This window comes from Eretmochelys imbricata, chromosome 7 (genome assembly GCF_965152235.1).
Source record: "Eretmochelys imbricata isolate rEreImb1 chromosome 7, rEreImb1.hap1, whole genome shotgun sequence".
In the NCBI taxonomy this organism is placed as follows: domain Eukaryota; kingdom Metazoa; phylum Chordata; order Testudines; family Cheloniidae; genus Eretmochelys; species Eretmochelys imbricata.
In genome coordinates this window covers 42,373,852-42,397,557 of record NC_135578.1, presented here as the reverse complement: position 1 = coordinate 42,397,557, position 23,706 = coordinate 42,373,852, and the positions used below count along the sequence as shown (strand labels likewise).

The 23,706-nt window shown below is 43.2% G+C and overlaps 1 long non-coding RNA gene and 1 pseudogene across 1 annotated transcript in view; one reads left to right on the top strand and one right to left on the bottom strand.

The window, feature by feature from the left end:
• The window catches only part of LOC144267457 (uncharacterized), a 28,726-nt gene extending 6,417 nt beyond the window's left edge, over positions 1 to 22,309 (bottom strand). The window contains exons 1-2 of the long non-coding RNA XR_013346619.1: positions 22,243 to 22,309; positions 21,742 to 21,775 (exon numbers count right to left, since the gene is read on the bottom strand). This is a non-coding gene — a long non-coding RNA (uncharacterized LOC144267457). The remainder of the gene's footprint in view (positions 1 to 21,741; positions 21,776 to 22,242) is intronic.
• On the top strand, positions 6,148 to 6,600 carry LOC144267822 (ATP synthase F(0) complex subunit C1, mitochondrial pseudogene; annotated as a pseudogene).
• Positions 22,310 to 23,706: the final 1,397 nt, after the last annotated feature.

Sequence of the window (23,706 nt, the reverse complement as noted above, 5' to 3'; positions counted from 1 at the left end):
CCTCCTGAGCCTCCATTTGCTTATAGAAGCTCCCTCAGAATTCCACCTTGCTGTAGAGAACTCTGAGCTTCTTGATTAACCCCTCCAGACATCATTTGCTTCCAGAATTCCACTGAAAAGGTGTTCACTTCAGACTATGATTGACAGCTGTACTGTACAGCCACACCAGAAAAGTGGTGTGTAATATGCAATAGTGCATGGTAACCTTGGAGGTTCTGCCGTATTGCAATAGCACCTTTCACCTAGGAAGGTCTCACAGTACTTAACCTATTTAAAATGATACAAACTGTAGACAAGTTTTTTTGTCATTACTGAAATGAAGACTCACTCACCAAAGAAAGAAAAGGAGTACTTGTGGCACCTTAGAGACTAACGAATTTATTTGAGCATGAGCTTTCGTGAGCTACAGCTCACTTCATCAGATGCATACCGTGGAAACTGCAGCAGACTCTATATATACACAGAGAATATGAAACAATACCTCCTCCCACCCCACTGTCCTGCTGGTAATAGCTTATCTAAAAGCCATTTCCAGCACAAATCCAGGTTTTCTCACCCTCCACCCCCCCACACAAATTCACTCTCCTGCTGGTGATAGCCCATCCAAAGTGACAACTCTTTACACAATGTGCATGATAATGAAGTTAGGCCATTTCCTGCACAAATCCAGGTTCTCTCACTCCCTCACCCCCCTCCAAAAACCCACCCCCATACACACACAAACTCACTCTCCTGCTGGTAATAGCTCATCCAAACTGGCCACTCTCCAAGTTTAAATCCAAGTTAAACCAGAACATCAGGGGGGCGGGGGTAGGAAAAAACAAGAGGAAATAGGCTACCTTGCATAATGACTTAGCCACTCCCAGTCTCTATTTAAGCCTAAATTAATAGTATCCAATTTGCAAATGAATTCCAATTCAGCAGTTTCTCGCTGGAGTCTGGATTTGAAGTTTTTTTGTTTTAAGATAGCGACCTTCATGTCTGTGATTGCGTGACCAGAGAGATTGAAGTGTTCTCCGACTGGTTTATGAATGTTATAATTCTTGACATCTGATTTGTGTCCATTTATTCTTTTACGTAGAGACTGTCCAGTTTGACCAATGTACATGGCAGAGGGGCATTGCTGGCACATGATGGCATAAATCACATTGGTGGATGTGCAGGTGAACGAGCCTCTGATAGTGTGGCTGATGTTATTAGGCCCTGTGATGGTGTCCCCTGAATAGATATGTGGGCACAATTGGCAACGGGCTTTGTTGCAAGGATAAGTTCCTGGGTTAGTGGTTCTGTTGTGTGGTATGTGGTTGTTGGTGAGTATTTGCTTCAGGTTGCGGGGCTGTCTGTAGGCAAGGACTGGCCTGTCTCCCAAGATTTGTGAGAGTGTTGGGTCATCCTTTAGGATAGGTTGTAGATCCTTAATAATGCGTTGGAGGGGTTTTAGTTGGGGGCTGAAGGTGACGGCTAGTGGCGTTCTGTTATTTTCTTTGTTAGGCCTGTCCTGTAGTAGGTAACTTCTGGGAACTCTTCTGGCTCTATCAATCTGTTTCTTTACTTCCGCAGGTGGGTATTGTAGTTGTAAGAAAGCTTGACAGAGATCTTGTAAGTGTTTGTCTCTGTCTGAGGGGTTGGAGCAAATGCGGTTGTATCGCAGAGCTTGGCTGTAGACGATGGATCGTGTGGTGTGGTCAGGGTGAAAGCTGGAGGCATGCAGGTAGGAATAGCGGTCAGTAGGTTTCCGGTATAGGGTGGTGTTTATGTGACCATTGTTTATTAGCACTGTAGTGTCCAGGAAGTGTATCTCTTGTGTGGACTGGACCAGGCTGAGGTTGGTGGTGGGATGGAAATTGTTGAAATCATGGTGGAATTCCTCAAGGGCTTCTTTTCCATGGGTCCAGATGATGAAGATGTCATCAATATAGCGCAAGTAGAGTAGGGGCTTTAGGGGACGAGAGCTGAGGAAGCGTTGTTCTAAATCAGCCATAAAAATGTTGGCATACTGTGGGGCCATGCGGGTACCCATAGCAGTGCCGCTGATCTGAAGGTATACATTGTCCCCAAATGTGAAATAGTTATGGGTAAGGACAAAGTCACAAAGTTCAGCCACCAGGTTAGCCGTGACATTATCGGGGATAGTGTGGAAAAGAAGCCCTTGAGGAATTCCACCATGATTTCAACAATTTCCATCCCACCACCAACCTCAGCCTGGTCCAGTCCACACAAGAGATACACTTCCTGGACACTACAGTGCTAATAAACAATGGTCACATAAACACCACCCTATACCGGAAACCTACTGACCGCTATTCCTACCTGCATGCCTCCAGCTTTCACCCTGACCACACCACACGATCCATCGTCTACAGCCAAGCTCTGCGATACAACCGCATTTGCTCCAACCCCTCAGACAGAGACAAACACTTACAAGATCTCTGTCAAGCTTTCTTACAACTACAATACCCACCTGCGGAAGTAAAGAAACAGATTGATAGAGCCAGAAGAGTTCCCAGAAGTTACCTACTACAGGACAGGCCTAACAAAGAAAATAACAGAACGCCACTAGCCGTCACCTTCAGCCCCCAACTAAAACCCCTCCAACGCATTATTAAGGATCTACAACCTATCCTAAAGGATGACCCAACACTCTCACAAATCTTGGGAGACAGGCCAGTCCTTGCCTACAGACAGCCCCGCAACCTGAAGCAAATACTCACCAACAACCACATACCACACAACAGAACCACTAACCCAGGAACTTATCCTTGCAACAAAGCCCGTTGCCAATTGTGCCCACATATCTATTCAGGGGACACCATCACAGGGCCTAATAACATCAGCCACACTATCAGAGGCTCGTTCACCTGCACATCCACCAATGTGATTTATGCCATCATGTGCCAGCAATGCCCCTCTGCCATGTACATTGGTCAAACTGGACAGTCTCTACGTAAAAGAATAAATGGACACAAATCAGATGTCAAGAATTATAACATTCATAAACCAGTCGGAGAACACTTCAATCTCTCTGGTCACGCAATCACAGACATGAAGGTCGCTATCTTAAAACAAAAAAACTTCAAATCCAGACTCCAGCGAGAAACTGCTGAATTGGAATTCATTTGCAAATTGGATACTATTAATTTAGGCTTAAATAGAGACTGGGAGTGGCTAAGTCATTATGCAAGGTAGCCTATTTCCTCTTGTTTTTTCCTACCCCCGCCCCCCTGATGTTCTGGTTTAACTTGGATTTAAACTTGGAGAGTGGCCAGTTTGGATGAGCTATTACCAGCAGGAGAGTGAGTTTGTGTGTGTATGGGGGTGGGTTTTTGGAGGGGGGTGAGGGAGTGAGAGAACCTGGATTTGTGCAGGAAATGGCCTAACTTCATTATCATGCACATTGTGTAAAGAGTTGTCACTTTGGATGGGCTATCACCAGCAGGAGAGTGAATTTGTGTGGGGGGGTGGAGGGTGAGAAAACCTGGATTTGTGCTGGAAATGGCTTTTAGATAAGCTATTACCAGCAGGACAGTGGGGTGGGAGGAGGTATTGTTTCATATTCTCTGTGTATATATAGAGTCTGCTGCAGTTTCCACGGTATGCATCTGATGAAGTGAGCTGTAGCTCACGAAAGCTCATGCTCAAATAAATTCGTTAGTCTCTAAGGTGCCACAAGTACTCCTTTTCTTTCTGCGAATACAGACTAACACGGCTGTTACTCTGAAACCACTCACCAAAGAGTGAGACATGTTGCCTATTTAACAGCATGCAGTAATATTACAGATGGCCTACAAAAAACTGCACCTCCTCAGTAGAGTGCAGATGTATTAATATTTCAGACATTGTCACGTGTTGTATTACTAATACTCCTGTACTGCTCAGGTGTTATTTGGAAGACACTTACCCAAATACTGACTACCCATCCCACCTTTGTTTATCTTGTGGGATCAAAGGGAACAGCACTGCATTGTATGGGGTGAGGCAAGTGTAATGCCATCTGCCTGAATCACAAAGAGTTACATAATGCTGGTAGAAAAACAAAAACAAACGAGAGCAGTGCTCATGTGAACCACCTTTCTGAAAGTCTTAAGGCAAACATGAGATCTTCTTTCACATCAACATTATTATGGGATTTCCCCAGGCCTGTCCCTTATTTACTTAAGGCTTCAAGTGAAGTTCCCCCTCATGCTTCCCCATAAAATAATCTATTATGGTATGTCTCCTTTCAAACACACACTTCCTTTCTTCAGCTTTATCCGCTCACTTGAAAGAGTTTGTGCTACATCAAGGCAGTTAAAGCAACCAAGTAGAAAGACACACTTCCCTTTCTGCAACCAAACATGATTAAACTACAAATGAACCACAGTGTCAAAATGCTAAGGGTCTAGCTATAACTGACAAAGCAAGAATGTTCACTCCTTCCTTGTCTACCTCACTAACACAGATCCCATTCAGAGCAATAGGTATATTGTGCCAATATTATCCCTGGGGTAAGCCCCTTGAAGGTTAGAGAATTACAGCAGGGATGGATTTGGCTTAGTCGATACTAATGGCTGGCTGTTCCACTTTTCACTTCCTCCTTCTCTTCCTGCGAGCTAGGGAGTTTCAGGGCAAAATTCTCCTGTAGCAACAGATTTTTATCGATGTGTTATTATACTCCTTGTCATTCCTGCTTCTTGTTGTAGACAGAGAACTGGCTGTATTGTAGCTGAATGATGTCCTGCATTGCTGAGCACTAGCAGCCCCTCTTCAGATTAATAGACATTGGTTTGTGGCTTTGCTGTTCCTGTATAGGAGTAAGGGCTCTGTCCCTTTTCTTGGGACCTCTCCTCTCCCTCAAGCTGATCCTAGGTCCACATTGGCACCTCATTGCCAATAAGTCTTCATTCTGTACACTCCCATATCACCCTGTCTGGGAGCTTAATGCTGTTTGAAAACATAACTGCATCCTAGTGATTGAATATCCCTATTGTATTAGATGAGGCCCTGTTGTGGCTTCCCACTGCCTTTTCTATTCCCTGGTGACAGCACTCCCAACCCTCATGGCCCAGTGAACTAGAGGGATGCCCCACAACAAGGTAGTCAACTCTACCAGACACTAGAGGTATCCTTTCTCTGATTCCTTTTGGATCATGGCCCGTTCTACCTGTGCTAGGTACACAAAACTTCTGAGAGCTGACATACATGCATGATCTCAGCACAGCCTACTTTTGCAAACTGACTAGAAGGGATGAATATAGATGGGTTAGCGTGAGAGAATCTATTTAAACTTTTCCTTAAACATGCAAAAAAATAAGATGCACCAAATATTGAAAAAATCATAACTTAAGGTGGCCTTACTATAGGAGGGAGACCTTACCAAAGAAAAAGTCTGGGTGGTGTGACAAAGTTCCTCCTCTGCCTTGGTGGGTCCTGCGCTTATTGACGAATTTGCTTGCCGCAGAGATTCACGGCAGCCCTCAGCTTGGCCACATTTGCTCGTGGCTCAAACCTGCCAGTCACTCAGCTAACCTCATCACTGGCCAGCATGGGGAAAAGAAAGGAGAACAATCCCCATGGTCTCTGCTGATCCACCATGTGAGTCAGGGAACAGCCCAGAGATCTTCCCCTCTGGTGGAACCCACAGTCCAGGTCAACTCCTCCTGTGTCTGATCAGGAGTTGGGAGGAACCCGGGCCTACCCTCTACTCCGGGTTCCAGCCCAGGGCCCTGTGGACTACAGCTGTCAAGAGTACCTCCTGTAACAGCTGGAACTCCTGGGGCTACTTCCCCATAGCCTCCTCCCAACACCTTCTTTATCCTGGTATCTGATCATGCTTGTACTCCTCAGTCCTCCAACAGTACTCCTTCTCACTCCTAGCACCTCTTACTCCCAGCTCCTCACACACACACCACAAACTGAGGTGAAGTCCTTTTTAAACTCAGGTGCCCTGATTAGCCAGCCTGCCCTAATTGCTTCTAGCAGCTTCTTAATTGGCTCCAGATGTCCTAATTAGGCTGCCTGAGCGAATTTGTTCCAGCAAGTTCCTTCTTGTTCTGGAACTGCCCCTGTTACCTTACCCAGGGAAAATGGACCTGCTTAATCTGGGACTAATACATCTGCCTTCTAAGGTGAGCGGCGGGGCAGGGCTTGCTCTCCTGTCTCAAAGGGCTGCAGCTCAGGGGCTCGCGTGGGGGTGACCGTCCGCAGATCAGTCAAAATGCAGACTCCAGTGGCTCTCCTTGCTTCTCCAGCTCTGTTCCGCTGCTGTTCCAGGGCTCTGCAAAGGCCAGTTTCCATATCTGTACTGAGCAGGCCTGAGACTCTGACTGTACAGCTCTCTGGTGTTTCCCATCTACAGCTGGCTCACCGGGAGGTCCAACCGAGCACTACCTCTAGGGATATTGATATTGCTCTAAGTTCATTGGTGCAGGTGCTGCCACAGTTGGGGTGGCTGGTTCAGGAGCAGGTATTGGAACAGTGTTTGGCAGCTTGATCATCAGCTATGCCAGGAATCCCTCTCTCAAGCAGCAGCTCTTCTCCTACGTCACCCTGGGCTTTGCCCTGTCCAAGGCCATGGTACTCTTCTGTTTGATGTTGGCATTCCTCATCCTGTTTCCTATGTGACAGCCTCTGGGCCAACCCATGGCTTCCATCACTCTGTGTCCTGTCCGCTTTGAGTCTGTCTCCTTTACCAGAGCATTCCAGATTTATTATTGAACAAAAGCTTTCCTCCTAAACAAACAAAAAAAACCCAACACTCTCCTGTAGCCATCTGGCCTGACCCTGTCACAGTGAACATTGTTGTCATTAACTCTTGCTCTTCCCAGGCCAGAGGAATTGCACTATTTTTTCCATTAGAATTGGTGTCCAAACACTGCTTAGAGACTGTGAGGGGCACAAGCTCCTATTGAGATCTTATACTGAACAGAAAACTAACAGGCTGTGTTTAGGGCCCTCCAGAATTCTTCCACTATCTCTAAGTCACTGTTTGTGTCCAAAGGAAGGCTTGATTCATTGAAAGAAATTTCATACTCACAATTTGATACCCCATTGGTTCACTCTTTGGGTTGCCATCAGAGGTGAAAGTAAGCCGGTATGGTATGGTACGGCATGGCATACCGGCAAGAGCCGGTACATGGCTGACCGTACTGGCAGGGAGCAGCTTCCTCAGGCCAGCAATTTAAAGGGCCCAGGGCTCCCAGCAGTGGCCAGAGCCCCGGGCCCTTTAAATCGCCACCAGAGCCCCGCTGCAGGAGCCCTGGGGTAGCGGTGGCAGCAGCTGGGAGCCCCAGGGCTCAGGCAGAAAATTAAAGGGCCCAGGGCTCCCGGCAGTGGCTGGAGCCCTGAGCCCTTTAAATCACCACCCGAGTCCCAGGGCTCCCGGCAGCTACCGTGGGGCTCTGGCAGTGATTTTAAGGGCCCAGGGTTCCCAGCCGCTGCTACAGCAGCTGGAGCCCCGGGCCCTTTAAATTGAGATTTAAAGGGCTCGCGGATTTAAAGGCCACGCCTCTTCTGGTTGAGGCCCCGACCCCTGTTCATGACTCCAGCATACCAGTAAATCCTTTAAGTTACTTTCACCCCTGGTTGCCATGGACCTAAGCCCTGCAGTGATGTATGCACTATTAACGCTTCTCTTCAGCATGGCATTGCTAGAAATCTAGAAACTCAGACCATTCTCTGCCTCACCCCCACTGTGAGAGTGTACTCCTTCTCTTTCCTAGCCCAAAACTCATACTCAGCTGTGATATCAACTAACATTCTGATCCTATCTAATCATGTACCTGTTCTTGTAGGCTTACTGTATATTTCAGTACATTGCTAAGCCTAGACTTTCCACTTCCTTCCTACCTAAAACAGGATCTCTCAAAGGGCTTGTCTACACTGGTGCTTTACAGCGCTGAAACTTGCTTGCTCAGGGGGAGTGTTTTTTCACATCCCTGATCGAGAAAGTTGCAGCACTGTAAAGTGCCAGTGTAGACAAGCCCTAGTCTCTTCCTGGAGACCAATGAAGCCACAGCCCCTTCCAGGACATCTTGTGGAAGTCACTTAAGTTCTTTCACAACAAAATAATGTCATTCACATCTAAGAGAATCTGGAACGATTGAAACAATAGGATTTGACCAAATGCCTAAGAGTAGATGAGTAGTGTGTATACCAACCTAAACCCCCGTGTAGACAGCACTATAATTGTGGCAGAGCTTCTCCTGTCAAGAAAGCCACTGCCTCTCGAGGAAGTGGATTAATTACGCTGACAGCTGTGCTAATGTACTGCTGTATGTGAAGAGAAGCCCCTAGCTTACAACCCCAAGACTCTTTAGCCAATGGACCTAAAAGCTTGTGCACTCTCTCTCTCTCAATCTTTGTTTGCCTCTGCACTTCTATTCTTGTCTATCCTCAGGTTTCTCTGTGTTCCCCCTCACACCCACACACCTGGTCACAATACCCAATCGAACCCTCAGCCCACATAGTGCTAGTCTTTGGGCAGACTCTATTAGGCTTTGTTTTAGGTGTGGTCCCTTAACTGTCTCTTACATCTGTCTTAAATAGAGGACTTGTTCTCACATCTGTTTGAATGAGGTTTTAACTCAACCAATAACAACATTTCACCCGAGCTCATAACAACTTTCTGCTTGCTCCAGGCATTTTGGGAACCTAACATAAAAGCAGGCAGATTGCTTGTTGTCTGCTGCAGCAAACTAGCTCTTCAAATATTTGCCAGCAGGGATCCAAAGGAGAAGTATCACACCTCACAATTTAGCTCATACCCATTTCTTCTGCTTCTGACCCACCATATTCCACTGACACCACTCACTCTAAAGGTCTTTAGAAAGTCAAGGACTTTCATAGATTTTTAATTGCCTCACCTTCCCCAGATACTGCAGTGGCCTCAAGCTCCTTGTGCCTGCCCATCATCCTGGAAGAAGCTTAGGGAGCAATCCAGAGCATGAAGTTCAGGACAACTCTTGGTTTCTCAGTGTGCTTTAATCCATAAGGTTGTTGGTTACTTGCCCTCATTACTGTGCATGTTTACAGGAGGCTTAAGAAGGATGTGTTGTACCTCTCACCCAGCAAGTCACCCTTAGCTTGATACTGCTAGTCTGGCAATAGCCTAGTTTATTCATTTAGTGCCCAATATTCTTTTTTCAATGCTAGCTATGAGATGCTGGCAAAATTATTTATGAAGAGACAAGAACCTTCTCCCGAGTCCCAGCCATTATCCAAAACAACCAAATTGGCTAGAGCTAGAACACTCTTTTTGTTCCCTAAAGGTTTGGACCAGACTCCAAATTCTGCCCTTCAGTGCATCATCTTAATGCAGAGGTCTCTGCCTTCATACACTGGGATTCTGGATAGTTCTTGTCAGGCCACAGGATGGTGATACTTTTTACATAATTTAGCCTACAGTAATCTGCTTTCACCAGCATACAGACATGTATGGCATTAAAGTGAGACAGTGAGCATAAATTACCGTAATGTACTAATGGCCTCCTAGCAGGAGGCACAGCCTCTATGGAGTTGATCTTCATGTGGCTTTACTGCACTGTTTGTTACATAACCTTCTGTGAAACTGTATTATATCTAGTTATCTTCTATATAGTTATTGGAAGAAAAGATAGGGATAGGGAGGAGAAAACAAGATTCTCTTGTGAAATACATGATCAGGATGGAATCTGCTATTAAATCTGACTTACTGTGGGCAACTTTACAATAGCTTGAAACTCTTTACACCTTACTTTTCTTTTCTTCCAAGAAAGAAACTGTCTGCTCTTTTAAGACTGCCATCAATTGTGACTACTAATTACAGGTTTGTGTAATTGCCTTTCCTTATGAATAAAGTTATTTGCTTTTAAAGTGCCACTTACATGGTGTGCTTGCTTAATGTTCTACTGACATTCGATATACTGCCATTTGCAAAAAGAATTAGAGCAGTTTGGAGAAGTTACAGGTCTCTAAATCTGATGTCTACAGGGGCAGAATTGCTAACAGTTACGTAATCGGTAATTATAAAGTTGATGATCGAAAACACTACCATATGAAAGTGGATAAAAAATAGTATTTTGTCCTAGGCATATATTAACAAATAAGCATATACTGTGTTCTGCTTCTTATTTAAATAATATGAACACTTAATGGATGGTCAAAACCAAACTACATTTCACTAAATTTGTTCATAGTGTCTTCTCTGAACCAGCATTATATTCAGTCATTTTTTTCACGTCTATGCTAGAAACAAACATCCTTAAAGACAAGCGACCTTAAGACATGCTGTTAAAAATTAACTCAGGTAACTGTATGCATGGGCAACTTGGAATGATTTACAGGGCTCTATCATATAATCAAGTGGAAGAGAATAAAATTTCCAAATAACTCAACTCAAGTACAAGTTAAATAAGTCTGACACAGCAACAGCTGTTAGTGCTGTTTTTAGTTTATAAACAACTAGTAAACAGACAGAAATATTTGCAGGAAAAGAAACTTCTAAGCTACTATTGGAGCATACTCATGGATACTCTTATACTGGTAAATGAAAATAATCACACTTCAAATCAGATAGTAAGAGTGTGTTTATCTAATGGGGGAAGAGAGAATACCATCAGACCTGTGAACAATCAAAATGTACCAATATAGCTCAAATTTTGCATATTGAAAACTGTTACAAGCTTAACTACCACCCTGCATTTAAAACAAGTTAATCAAAAACTCTCACCTAAGACAAAGGATATGTGAGCCCATACAGAAACTTGTAGAATAAATTAATTAAAAATTAGTGTCAATTCTGCTCCCATTTAACCTTTCTTGAAATCCCCATCCTTGTGAAAGGCAGCATAGGTAGAGCAATGGATTAGGACTCAAAAGAACAGTACTGTATTCCTAGCTGTCCCACTGATTTGCTGTGAGACCTTAAAATCACTTAATTGCCCTGTGCCTCAATTGCCTCCTCTGTAAAATGGGGATAATAAAACTTAGCTCTTTTTGTAAAGTGATATGAGACTTAGCGACAAAAAGTGCTATTGAAGTGGCAGGTGGTGTTCTGTGCTGTTCTTTTGGAAAGATAAAATTGATGTTGTAGCCTGACAATGCTTTTGTCTATGCTTTTTTGCTTAAAAATTGACTTAAGGAAATACTGACTGGTACATTAAACCAACAAAAAATAAAATGAATTCTAAAAGTGACTCTGAGTGAAATAGAAAAATGTGCACTAGTGTAGCGAGGCGGTGTGGTGCCCCACCACCCCGCTGAGGGTAGAACCTCCCCAGACACCAAAATGGGTGGAGCCAGTGGATCCTGTGCCCACCCCCCAGAGGTCAAGGCGCAGAACAGGAATTATAAAAGCCCAACCCCAGAGCTTACTTGGGCTGCTGCTGCCAGAGAGGCCAGATACCTGTGGCCTGATTCCAGCTTGGGAGACCCCGGCAATCCGCGGCTGACCCGAGGACTGGCCAACCCGGCCAATGCCGACCCGGCCACGGAGGAGCTGCCAAGCCTACCCGTTGCCAGCTACCCAGAGGAGCTGCCGAGCCTACCCCTTGCCAGCTACCTGGAGGATGGTGCTGGAACCTTCCGAGGATGCCACCCTGACCCAGGTACCCTACAAGGGGGAGTCCGGAAGTAGCCTGGGGACAGCCGACCTTAGTCTGGCTACAGCACTGCCAGAACCAATGTCAGTGTGTTGCGGCCAGGATCCCCACTGACGCAGCAGCGGGTCTTCTCCCACTGCTATGGCCCCAGGCTGGGACACAATGGAGTGGGAGGGCCTGTGTCCTCACGGGTGGCAGTGTCCCCCTCTCCCTGGTCGCTCAAAGCCAGGGCCCGGGCATATATCGAACTATTTGCTTAGTCCCTGCCTGAGGGCCTGAGCTTCTGGCTGTTTGTTTGGTGCCCTGCCCTGACCCAGGGCCCGGGCTTATATTGAACTATTTGCTCAGTCCGTCTGAGGGCCTGAGCCTGTGACGATTTGTTTGCTGCCTGCCCTGACCCAGGGCCTGGGCTTAAATTGTAATCTTGCGGGGCCCTGCCTGAAGGTCTGGGCCACAGACTGTGTATTCCCCAACCCAGCAGAGAGGGTATAGCAAGGCGATGTGGTGCCGCACCACTCTGCAGAGGGACAAGCCCCGGCCGAGTCCCCTTTCAACTAGCCACAGTACTTCATTCATATTGCAGAAGGAAAAACTGAAGTACATTTCCTGAACATGTGGACAACTAATCATAGGAAGAAAGGTCTTGACTTTTTGTAACCATCATTTTAAACATAATGTTTCTGTCTTAGGAAGTTAGTCTGTGGATTCCACATCCATATTTGGAAAACATCATAGGGGGTCCAGGATGGGATTGACAAAGTGATATGCGGCCAAACTTTTCTTTTCCAGTCATTATTTCAAATCCACTAGGGAAAAGATCCATATTACAAAAGCATCCACTACAACTGTTGCTAAGCAAAGAGGGCCAGGATTGTGTGGACCTGGAAACTAGAGTTGCTTTTAGGCATATGCTATTTTGGGGTAGTTTCCCATGTTATTGCCCATATCTTACTGGTACCGTTGTATTAATAACTAGAGAATTTCAGTCTGTCTCTCTAGCCCAATTCATGAACTCTACATTTACTTTGTTATAACAATGTCAGCTTTGAGATTGAGATAAGAAAATAATAGGTGGAGTGGCAAAACATTTCAGTCCTTTTATGGGAGAGCGTGAACACATGGGAGGAACAGGATTCTTACAATCAATAGGCATCATATGGCAAGTGCCACAGCAACTTACCTTGAATATCAGAAAACTTGGGAGTTTGATTTATTATAAAATGACATTGATTATTGTCACCTTGCCTTTCTTCTGAACATTTGCAGTGAGGGTGGCAGAAAGTGTGTATTGCCTCCATTCCCATCTGAAAAAGCACTACTTCATTATATGTCTTTCTTTGATTGAGGCTGTAGGCTTTTGTCTAATGAAAATGTATGTATACCTTTTCAAAACTAAAATGCAAACTTTCCTGATTTGTTAAACCAATGTGACTCTACCAGAAGGATTATAATCATTCTTGACACTTACTGTGTTCAGAATATTGTACCAATATCCACTAATCTCTACAACCTATATGATAAGTGACTAGCATTATCCCTGTTTGGGAATGGGAAAACTACTGAGGCACAGAGAGAATGAGTGATAGTCTCAAAAATGCATAATGTGTTGGATTCAATCAGAGCTGGGATCATGCCAGTCCTGTGATCAGATCCCTTTGGCTTATATGCATGATGACATAAAAGTACAGCTGGGATTTTCAAAAGTTCCTAAGGGAATTAGGCACACAACTAGCATTCATATCCCACTGAATTAGAATGCTAACTCCATTAGACTCCTTTGAAAATCCCAGCCAATGTTCATAAGAACATTTCAGCTACAAGGCTTTCAGGAAATCTTCTTTAGCCATTTCTCATGACAAAGGCCTTTAGACTGAAAAATCCTTGCAGCATAAATTTAAGAAAAATCCCTTTTATGCAACCAGGACTCTAACTTAACATAATTGTTTACTTCAGCTACTTCACAGGGTTCTTCTAGTAACTAGGACAGGGGGATGAAGACTTGCAGTGAGAGACTCAGAGCATTTGTACCTACATTTCACGTATTCCAGGAGTGGAGTTTCATATAAATCTTTATATTCTTAAACTGCCCTTGAGTTGCAGGGATATATGCTACTAATTGAAGTGTTGTATGCATATTGGTTCTGACATTAATGCATTGAAAGCAGTACACTGCACTACTTTTAGTGACTGCCACAGTACAGTGCAGAACATTGGCCTTCTGCTGAATTACAAAGCAATTTTGGGGGGAGCTTTTGCTGTAACTCAAACTAACTAAGCCAAACTGTGTCAAATTTGGCAACAAAGAGTGATTCAACCTAAAAGATTATATTTTTCCAAAGTTATGAGTGACTGAAAAGAGAGGCTTTGCCTCTGATTCAGCAAAGCACTTAAACATATGCTTAAATCCATCCCTATTCAGCAACGTTGTTAATTACATGCTTAACTTGAAATAATTGCTTAAGTCCCATGGACCTCAACACCATTGTAGTTAAAAGTGCATGCAAGTGCTTTGCTGAGTGAGAACCTTTGTGCAGAAATGCCTCCTTTACTGCATGTCACTATTCAGTCTTGATGTCCTAGCTGTCACTTTTTAAAATAGTATTCTCAGTCTGGATGTTTTCACAGGAGTTATAAAACTTCCTAAGCACTACACAGTATATTGACGGCAACTGACAAGTAGAAAACACCAGTTCTTTACCATATCTAATATTTTTGGATTAGATTTGTATATCAAAGTTTTATGTCCTGTCTTTCATAAACCACTCTTTCATCCCAAAGACCCTTTCTTTTTATGTAGAGTCTTAAATCATTTTGTTCTCTGTCACAGGAGCTGGCCCCAGCAAGGCATTAGGCATCCAGCCCACCTGGGACAGGGCTAGTTAAGGAGAATGAGCCAACCCAGATCCAAAGTGGATAGTTAATTCAATAGGTAAGATACACCTGGGCCTAATGTGTAGGCTCAGTTAAGGAGAATGAGCCATCACAGGTAGGCTGGGTGCCTGATGCCCACTGGGGCCAGCCTTATGACATCCTCCAATGAATAGTGACAGCCTTGGGGTGGACCACTGCTGTTTCACAGTGCAAGTAATACTGCCTATAGGTTAGGACAGGAAATGAAGAATATTTATTCAAATTAAACTGCTGGTTGAACTGAGACTAAAATACAGATAAGCACAAGGGTTAACTCCCTAATCTTGCAAAAGTGGCATGGTATCTTTAATCACAGATGGTCAGGTCCCCTCCATGACATGACTGTAACCGAGCAAGCTGACCCTTAAAGAGAGAGGTGCTGCCTTCCCCCATAACTAGAAGCATGGGCCCTACTAAAACCTGACCACAAGGTCAAGTGACTGAATATGGATTGAGTGATGACAGGGTTACAAGACTCCTTCAGTAAGATCACCAGAAGCAGTACATGCTTGGGAATCTCTCAAGAGTAACTAAGGAAGAAGCCTGGAAAGAAGACCTGAAGAACAGCAGTGGCTATTTCTTTTCTCAAGAAAGAGGTTAAAAGGGTTTAGAACCTGGAAAGAGGCCTAAGAAAATGCCTGGTAAAAATCCCTTTAGGAAGGGGTGGTGTCTAGGTTAGAAATCTACAGGTTTGTAGTAGAAGCCGGGTAACCAAGGACTATATCTAAGCTCTGATGCCAAGGAGAATTAAAAGCTTGCATTTGGGAAAAGGACTGTCTGGCCTAGCACGCTTGCAGTGGTGTGGCCTGGTATATACAGCTGCTCTTTGTCCTAGAAGCCCTGGGGAGGGTCCAAGGAAATCCACACTTTCCTCTGCCACAAAGTGAAAGGGCTCAGCTCAAGAGTGTGTGTGGGATTTTTAGTCTGGTTTGAACTCTCATTTATCCCCAGAGGGGAACGCTTTTGATGTAGCTAGAGGGTAACTGGCCTGAGGGAGACTGTGTACCGCGAGGGAAAACTGAGGTAGAGAAGGGGAGACTGAGGCATGGCAACTGAAAAGAGTTGGAGTGAGATGACCTTGTTACAAGGTCTCCTCAAATATTAGCCAGCAGCCATTTGAGCATCATAATTGATGTGAAAGAGGCAATGTAACAACCCCTTTTCATGTCATAGACAAGACAGAAATCAATCAGTCCTGTTTAAAAGTTTCCAGTAGCTGCAATGGGAGTCTCTTACCTTGTCCTCACATACTGGAGGAGTGATCCCGGCATGCAGAAAACATCTATTCAATCTACTGGTCTGCCTATTTGAAACAGTTGCTGAACTGCCTACACCAGACAGTCCTTTTTGCCATTGTCCTAGTCCTCTTATCTGGACAAAGGGAATCATTGCTAATGAGTCTCCTATCCATGTATTATTTGAGAAATAAGTGGGAACAAATCTAAATGAGCCAGATCAACATGAGTGATTTCCTGAGTGGTATCTTTAGTTTGCTGTTCATGAAACTAGCCAGGGATGGTTTCATTTCAAAGAAGACAGCTGTCTTGACTGACTCAGATTGTTACTCTTAACCCACGCACAATGATTCTTTAGCTCTTTTCTATCATGTGTCTTACAGCTGCAACCATGAGATTTCATGCATGCCTGCAAAGAGTGAGGTACCTCCAGCTATAATTTAAATCTGGTCACAAGTAATATAGTCTGTTGCTACACCATATGATATTTTCATCACTTCTGAAAGTAGTAGCTCTAGAATATTATGTAACAATCTTAAGGTTATATATGTAGTTATGTCATTTATCTGTGTACTGGATTTACATTCTAGGAACTGCTGTTTATAGGGGCAGCTATTACTTTGTGGGACAGTTGATGCAAAATCTTTCAGAGGAGGCACGCTTTTCCAGTTGCTGCATCTGTAAAATGCAGCTAATGCTTATTTCCAGAGGGTTTTTTGAGACTTAGTTTAGTAATGATTATAAAGCACTTTGAGATCCTAGGATGGAAGGACTGTAGAAAGGCAAAGAATTGTAACACAGAAGTGTTACTATACTGGAAATGCTTTTTCACTCTCTTGCTCCTTCTGCTTTTCTGTACTTTCATTTTCAGTAGATGATTTTCAACTGCAGTGTAGAAAATCCAGCAGTTCTTGCATACAACCAACACTCCTGTGCTCTGCTTTTTCACGTCTACCTATCTCTGATACACATAGTATGTAACATTCTATTCTCTACTCTTGATTGGGATATCAATGGCTTGCTGACATTGAGTCAGATGCCCATGGCTGCTTACGGTTTCAGTGTGCACTAATGTTTGACAGGCAGAGGTTTCCATTTCACAACTAATCACACAAGCTGACTGCATCCGTGTATTGCACAAAGGTCCAATTTCAAGTTGGCAGACGGAATGACAGTACTAGTAAATTCAGCTCCATCTCCAGTGCCTGTAATTTTGTCATGAACCACCACATTTCCCAGGAGACATTTGTCAGGATTAACTTTTACACTGAGTTGGAGGCACCAATGGACCCCCTCTTCAGGGATTCTTATATCCTCTGCAACTGTGGAAGAGGATGCTGTTAAATTACGGAATCTGTGCTTTGCTTGGTCTTGGGGTTTCTTAGCCTTACAAAACTAGAATATCTTGTCTAGAGAAGCAGTGACTGTTTGTGTATTTGAACATAAAAGTAGACTAGTGTTTAGTGCAGTAATATGTCTTCAGCTGTGCTGCTGCTATTGTCAAAAATTGGCCCCCAAGTATGTCTGAAGATACCAAAAAGAGAAGGTAGGTGAGGTACTATTTTTTTTATTGGACCAACTTCTCTTGATGAAAGAACAATTTTTTGAGATCCCTGTGAAAGCTTGTCTGTTTTAGCAACAGAAGTTGGTTCAATAAAAGATATTACTTCACACACTTTGCCTCTCTAATATCCTGGGACCAACATGGCTACAACACTGCAAACAAGAAATGAAGAGATCAAATGCAGTTAAGCTCTCCTCTTATGAGAGCTTTTTTAGATGAAAATAAAAGTCCAGCTATGCCTTCCCTGGGAATAAGTGTCTGCCTGTGTTACCCATTTCTGAGTATGTGTTAAAGGTGTAGTTCTCCTCCCGCCCAGCCCCCGGCCATGCCAGTCCACAGAGAATGAGTTAGTATAGCCCCCACCTACAGAGTTTTAGCTCAAGATGTAGCAGCTCATGCTTTTAGCTTTGGATGTCCCTAGCTCATTGCCCAGTTTGTCTGCCAAGATGGTGTCCATCACACCTGTCCTGCCTTTATTTGATAAGAGGCAAAGCTACAGGGAAGCTTCCACCTTCATCTGGCTACAGACTGCTGGCATGCTGAGCTCTTTCTGAAAATCTGACAACTTAATTTGGTATCTGAATAGGAGCCGCACTCCTTAGAAAACCTGGCCTATGTTTGCCCAGAATAACTTCAGAAAGTTGGTGGTAGAGCCAGGAATGAAGTCCAGATCTTCTGACTCCAGTTACATGCTCTCCCCACTAGATCATATCTCACCCCTTTGGTGGGGTTGGAGGAAATCAGTTACAGGGCAGTGGCTGGGAGAAGTTATTATTTTCTAGCTTGTATTTTTTGTGGGGAAAGAAGCATTTCGTTCTCATTTAATGAGTTGACTGGCCAAGCAAACTGCATCATAAAAGGTTTCAGAGTAACAGCCGTGTTAGTCTGTATTCGCAAAAAGAAAAGGAGTACTTGTGGCACCTTAGAGACTAACCAATTTATTTGAGCATGAGCTTTCGTGAGCTACAGCTCACTTCATCCGATGCATACTGTGGAAAGTGTAGAAGATCTTTTTATACACACAAAGCATGAAAAAATACCTCCCCCCACCCCACTCTCCTGCTGGTAAGAGCTTATCTAAAGTGATCACTCTCCTTACAATGTGTATGATAATCAAGGTAGGCCATTTCCAGCACAAATCCAGGGTTTAACAAGAACGTCTGGGGGGGGGGGGGGAGAGGTAGGAAAAAACAAGGGGAAATAGGTTACCTTGCATAATGACTTAGCCCCTCCCAGTCTCTATTCAAGCCTAAGTTAATTGTATCCAATTTGCAAATGAATTCCAATTCAGCAGTCTCTCGCTGGAGTCTGGATTTGAAGTTTTTCTGTTGTAATATCGCAACTTTTATGTCTTTAATCGCATGACCAGAGAGATTGAAGTGTTCTCCGACTGGTTTATGAATGTTATAATTCTTGACATCTGATTTGTGTCCATTTACTCTTTTACGTAGAGACTGTCCAGTTTGACCAATATACATGGCAGAGCAGCATTGCTGGCACATGATGGCATATATCACATTGGTGGATGTGCAGGTGAACGAGCCTCTGATAGTGTGGCTGATGTTATTAGGCCCTGTGATGGTGTCCCCTGAATAAATATGTGGGCACAGTTGGCAACGGGCTTTGATGTAAGGATAGGTTCCTGGGTTAGTGGTTCTGTTGTGTGGTATGTGGTTGCTGGTGAGTATTTGCTTCAGGTTGGGGGGCTGTCTGTAGGCAAGGACTGGCCTGTCTCCCAAGATTTGTGAGAGTGTTGGGTCGTCCTTCAGGATAGGTTGTAGATCCTTAATAATGCATTGGAGGGGTTTTAGTTGGGGGCTGAAGGTGACGGCTAGTGGCGTTCCTTGCAACAAAGCCCGTTACCAACTGTGCCCACATATCTATTCAGGGGACACCATCACAGGGCCTAATAACATCAGCCACACTATCAGAGGCTCGTTCACCTGCACGTCCACCAATGTGATATATGCCATCATGTGCCAGCAATGCCCCTCTGCCATGTACATTGGTCAAACTGGACAGTCTCTACGTAAAAAAATAAATGGACACAAATCAGATATCAAGAATTATAAGCTCACAAAAGCTTATGCTCAAATAAATTGGTTAGTCTCTAAGGTGCCACAAGTCCTCCTTTCTTTTTGCATCATAAAAGTAACAAGCAGTCTTATGTGGCTCTCTGCTAAAGTTTATCATGTTTTGATTCACACATCAGTTTTGACAGCTGAGGCTAATGCATTGTGACCTCTATGTCCATAGGATAGCAAATTATGTAGCTTGTTGCTGGTAAAAGCATCTACATTTTAATCCTAAATGGAGACTAAATATACTGAAGACTCCACTTACTGCATAGCTGTTTGTGGAATTCCACTTTCCACTCAATAGGTGGATACTAAAACTACTTGACCTCTTCAACTGCCTCAAGCTCCAGGTGCAATGCTTGCTGTGGGAGATGGCATTCACAGGTAAAACTGGATATCAAAAAATGGTTTTCAAGAAGTACGAATTAATTTTTAAGCTGCAGCACACAGTGTAGTAAATATGTTCAGACACATGTTTGATTAACATATCTATTACTAATACATTATTCACTTTCAATATTTAAGATAGCAGCCCTTGTATGTACTTCAGCATGCAATTAAACAAAGTAATACATGTCCTCCACTACATCTGTTGCCTCCAGCCTTAAAAGCTAAGGGCCAGATCCTTCTTCCAGTGAAGTCCATGTCAAGGCTCTCATTGACTTTGATGTAAGCAGAATTAGGCCCTCACTATTTGTCCTCTTCACGGAGGCCTCTTCATTGGATTACCTCTCATCCCTATTCAAAAGAATTTTGGATTGAGGGCTCAATCTGATGACATGCTGAGCATTCTTAGCTCACATTTATTTAGGGGTGAGGTTGCTCTTCCCATCATAGAGACCCTTAACCATTTTAATAGTAATGCTGTTATCCTGGGAGCTGCAGGAAGGTCCGCATATTACTGGACATAACCACAAAGTATTTATGGGAGGTAGGCACTGTCAGCCCTTGGATAGGTACAGAAGCTTCTGCGTGCCATGTGCCAGCATAGATGAACAGCACTGTGATTCAGGAACAGTTTCAAAAACTTTCTGAATGCATCTGTAAACTGATGGAGTGAGTATGAAAAATAAAACAGCTGTAAGTGTTCTTCAGTAGGACCAAGTCTCTACCAGCCTAAAACAAAACAAGTTCCTACGAACCCGGGAGGCTTACACAGACTACAGAACCTGGGTGTAGATGCCTGCCCTCAAAGACATTCTCTTTCCAACTTCACAGTAGGTATTCTTAAAGCTCATGATTGGGGGAAAAAGTGTGGGGGAGAGGGAAGGGAAAGAGTTAACTTTTGCTCCTTGCACCCTATACTAGCTAAGGAGGATGTGAAATCTTCCATAGAAATAGAAACAGAACCAGTGTAAGATTGGGAGAAGAACACTAAAGCTAAGCATCACTAAACCAGAAATAGAACTACTGTCCCCATTCAATAATTATCATTTTTTATTAAATCTACAGCCTAATTAAGTGGCTATACTAACACTTCAGTGTGTATTACTTTATCCTGTGAATGGATAAAGGCTTGGTTGTGCTGTTAATCCAATAATGTTCTTGGAAGCCGTATGCACAAATTGATTGATTTAGGAATTAGAGGTGAAAAGCAGAATTGTGCACCACTTGGCATAGCTGCATAATTTAATCTTTTCTCTCAGGCTTTTACTTCACTGACAAAGGTGTTTGTTTGTTTTTGTTGTTGTACCATGGGATAACTAAAGTGCATTAGCTGCCCCACTGTAAAATCCTGATTGGAAACTAAGCACCTGTAGTTTTTAGTGCAAGGTGAGATCAGCTACAGGCAGGAGATATAGCGTTGACTTGACCCCTAGCTACCTCACAGTAAAATCTACAAATGCCTTGTCTCCACTAGGATTTTGCAGGGGGATAGCTGATGTACATTAGTTATCCTCCTATTAAAAAACACACAACTTTTTTTTCGTGAAAACTTAACCTTAGATATTTTAGAAACTACTGTAGTTTTTCATTTGCATAATGCCAGAGCACTCTCCTAAACCTTTATTTACTTTGAGTGATTTGACACTGTCAGAAGGATTTCTCACAATTTTTTTTTTTACTGAGTATGACCATGAAGCTCCATTTCTTTTGGAGTGTGCTCACCAACATCAAATGGGCAGTGTAAAGCAAGTTTGTTTGTTTGTTTGTTTTTCAATGCAGCTGTGCAAATTGACTGGGTTCTAGACTTGCAGCTCTCCAGCTATTTCAGTATTCTGTGTCTGCAAAGCAGAAATTAGTGTTTCAAATGGAATTTGATCTAATGGTTAAAACAGGGGATTGAGAGCTAGGACTTCCATATTCTGTTTTCAGCTCTGCCAGTGAGTTTTGACCTTGGGAAATTCATCTAACTTATCTGTGCCTCATTTTCAACCATATGTAAAATAATTCCTTACCTCATAGGGATGTGATATCACAAGATGAAAAATGCTGTATAAATACAAAGTACAGTAGAAAGTTTTAATAGTCACTAAAAGACCTATTGTGAAATACTGAGACAAATAGTACAGCTATGCTTACACTTCATAAAACACTAGTAAATAACCTGCAGTTTGTTTTGTGAAAGTAATGAGCACCCTGCTCTTAAAACCTTACTGAAAAGTAGGAAGAGGTTGTCACTATTCTGTAGGCAAATTATGAATTATGCAGATTGCAATCTTACTAATTCCTAGTTCACTAATATATTGTACTTTTACCCATTTGCTAAATCTTTCAGCAGGAACTCTTCATAGCTCGATCCTAATTTTTTCAAAATTAAATGTCACCTATAAACTGCTTCCAGATTATATTTTTGAATGGTGTCTGCTGGATTAAAATAACTGTGGCTCTTGCTGTTGAGATTGATTTAGCAACTAGAGTGTCAAGCACTTAGAACAACTTTGTAATAATACACATACCTTCCCAGGCACAGCAATAGTACTTTCCCCATGAGATCTGCTTGGCAACATGCCTCATACAATGTTTCACACACTATATTGAAGGGGTATAGGTATAGCAACCTGTAGGTGATGCAGAACAAACAGAAAAGTTTGTATTAATAGCCTCTTCAAACAAAAGCCTCCTAAGGTCCACAGACAGTAAATTAACAGTTGGTGCAAAAGACTGCAAGAATCAATACAAGATGTAAAACATGAATACAATTAAATGCCAGTCACTGTAGTGAGGCATTGATTATCTTGTCAAACTATATTAATTTCTGAGGAACATCCACTGCTGACTTGTGGAGTGTCCAAATTTTGTTGTGTACTTTAGCTTTCAAAAGTACGTCTGTATTTTCTTCACTTGTGTATCCCTATTTACTTTGTAACTGCCTCACACAAAAATTTCATAAAGCATAACTGGGACAATGTCCGTGTACTTTCTTTACTATCACATTCACTCATTAGTAATAACACATCTAGAACTGCTGTGTGCAAAGTGTTAGGATCAATCAGTCTAATTTTCTCACCCATAGATTTTTCTGCATGTCTTTGTCTACACTACCCGCTGGATTGGCGGGCAGCAATTGATCCAGTGGGGATTGATTTATCACATCTAGGCTAGATGCGATAAATCGATCCCCAAGCGCTCTCCCATTAACTCCTGTACTCCAGCACTGTGAGAGGTGCAGGCGGTGTAGACGGGGGAGCAGCAGCAGTCGACTCACCACAGGGGAAACACCACGGTAAGTCGATCTAAGTACGTCTACTTCAGGTATGTTATTCACGTAGCTGAAGTTTCATAACTTAGATAGATTTCCCACCCCCCTAGTGTAGACTAGGGCTTAGATCTTGTCTCCGCTGCTTAGCATCATTCAACTGTAATGAAAGACAAATTGAAATAGAGAGAGGGGAATTCCCTCAGGCACACAGCAGTCTGCCTGTCAGGTTGACCTTACTACATGGGCTGTGATTAAGATGTATTTGCCTCCTAGGAGTATGACCACTTCTGCCTCTTGTTAGACGATTGAAGATACCACATCTTTTTTGTTGACTTATGGATCTATTTAATATACACAACTGAAATATATATTCTGCCTTTGTCAAGGCGGGGAAGTCAGGAAAAACAAGACTGAGAGCAAGCTGACTAGTGGCCATGAGGCAAGCATTGAACAGTCCTCTTCAGTTTTATTAAATACGTTCATATTCATGCCTAACCAAAACACTTGGAATGCCTTTCAGCTGTAGATCTCAAAGTGTTCATAAAGAAAGATGAAAATTGTCCGCATTTTATGGATGAGGAAACTGAAACAATTTACTAATGTCATGGAGCAGGTTGGAAGCACAGCCATGGCTAGAAACCACTTCACAAAAATAATGGTGGCCAGCCAACTGTTAATCTATGTGGAATTACCATAAAACTATGCACTGCTCTTAATTCTG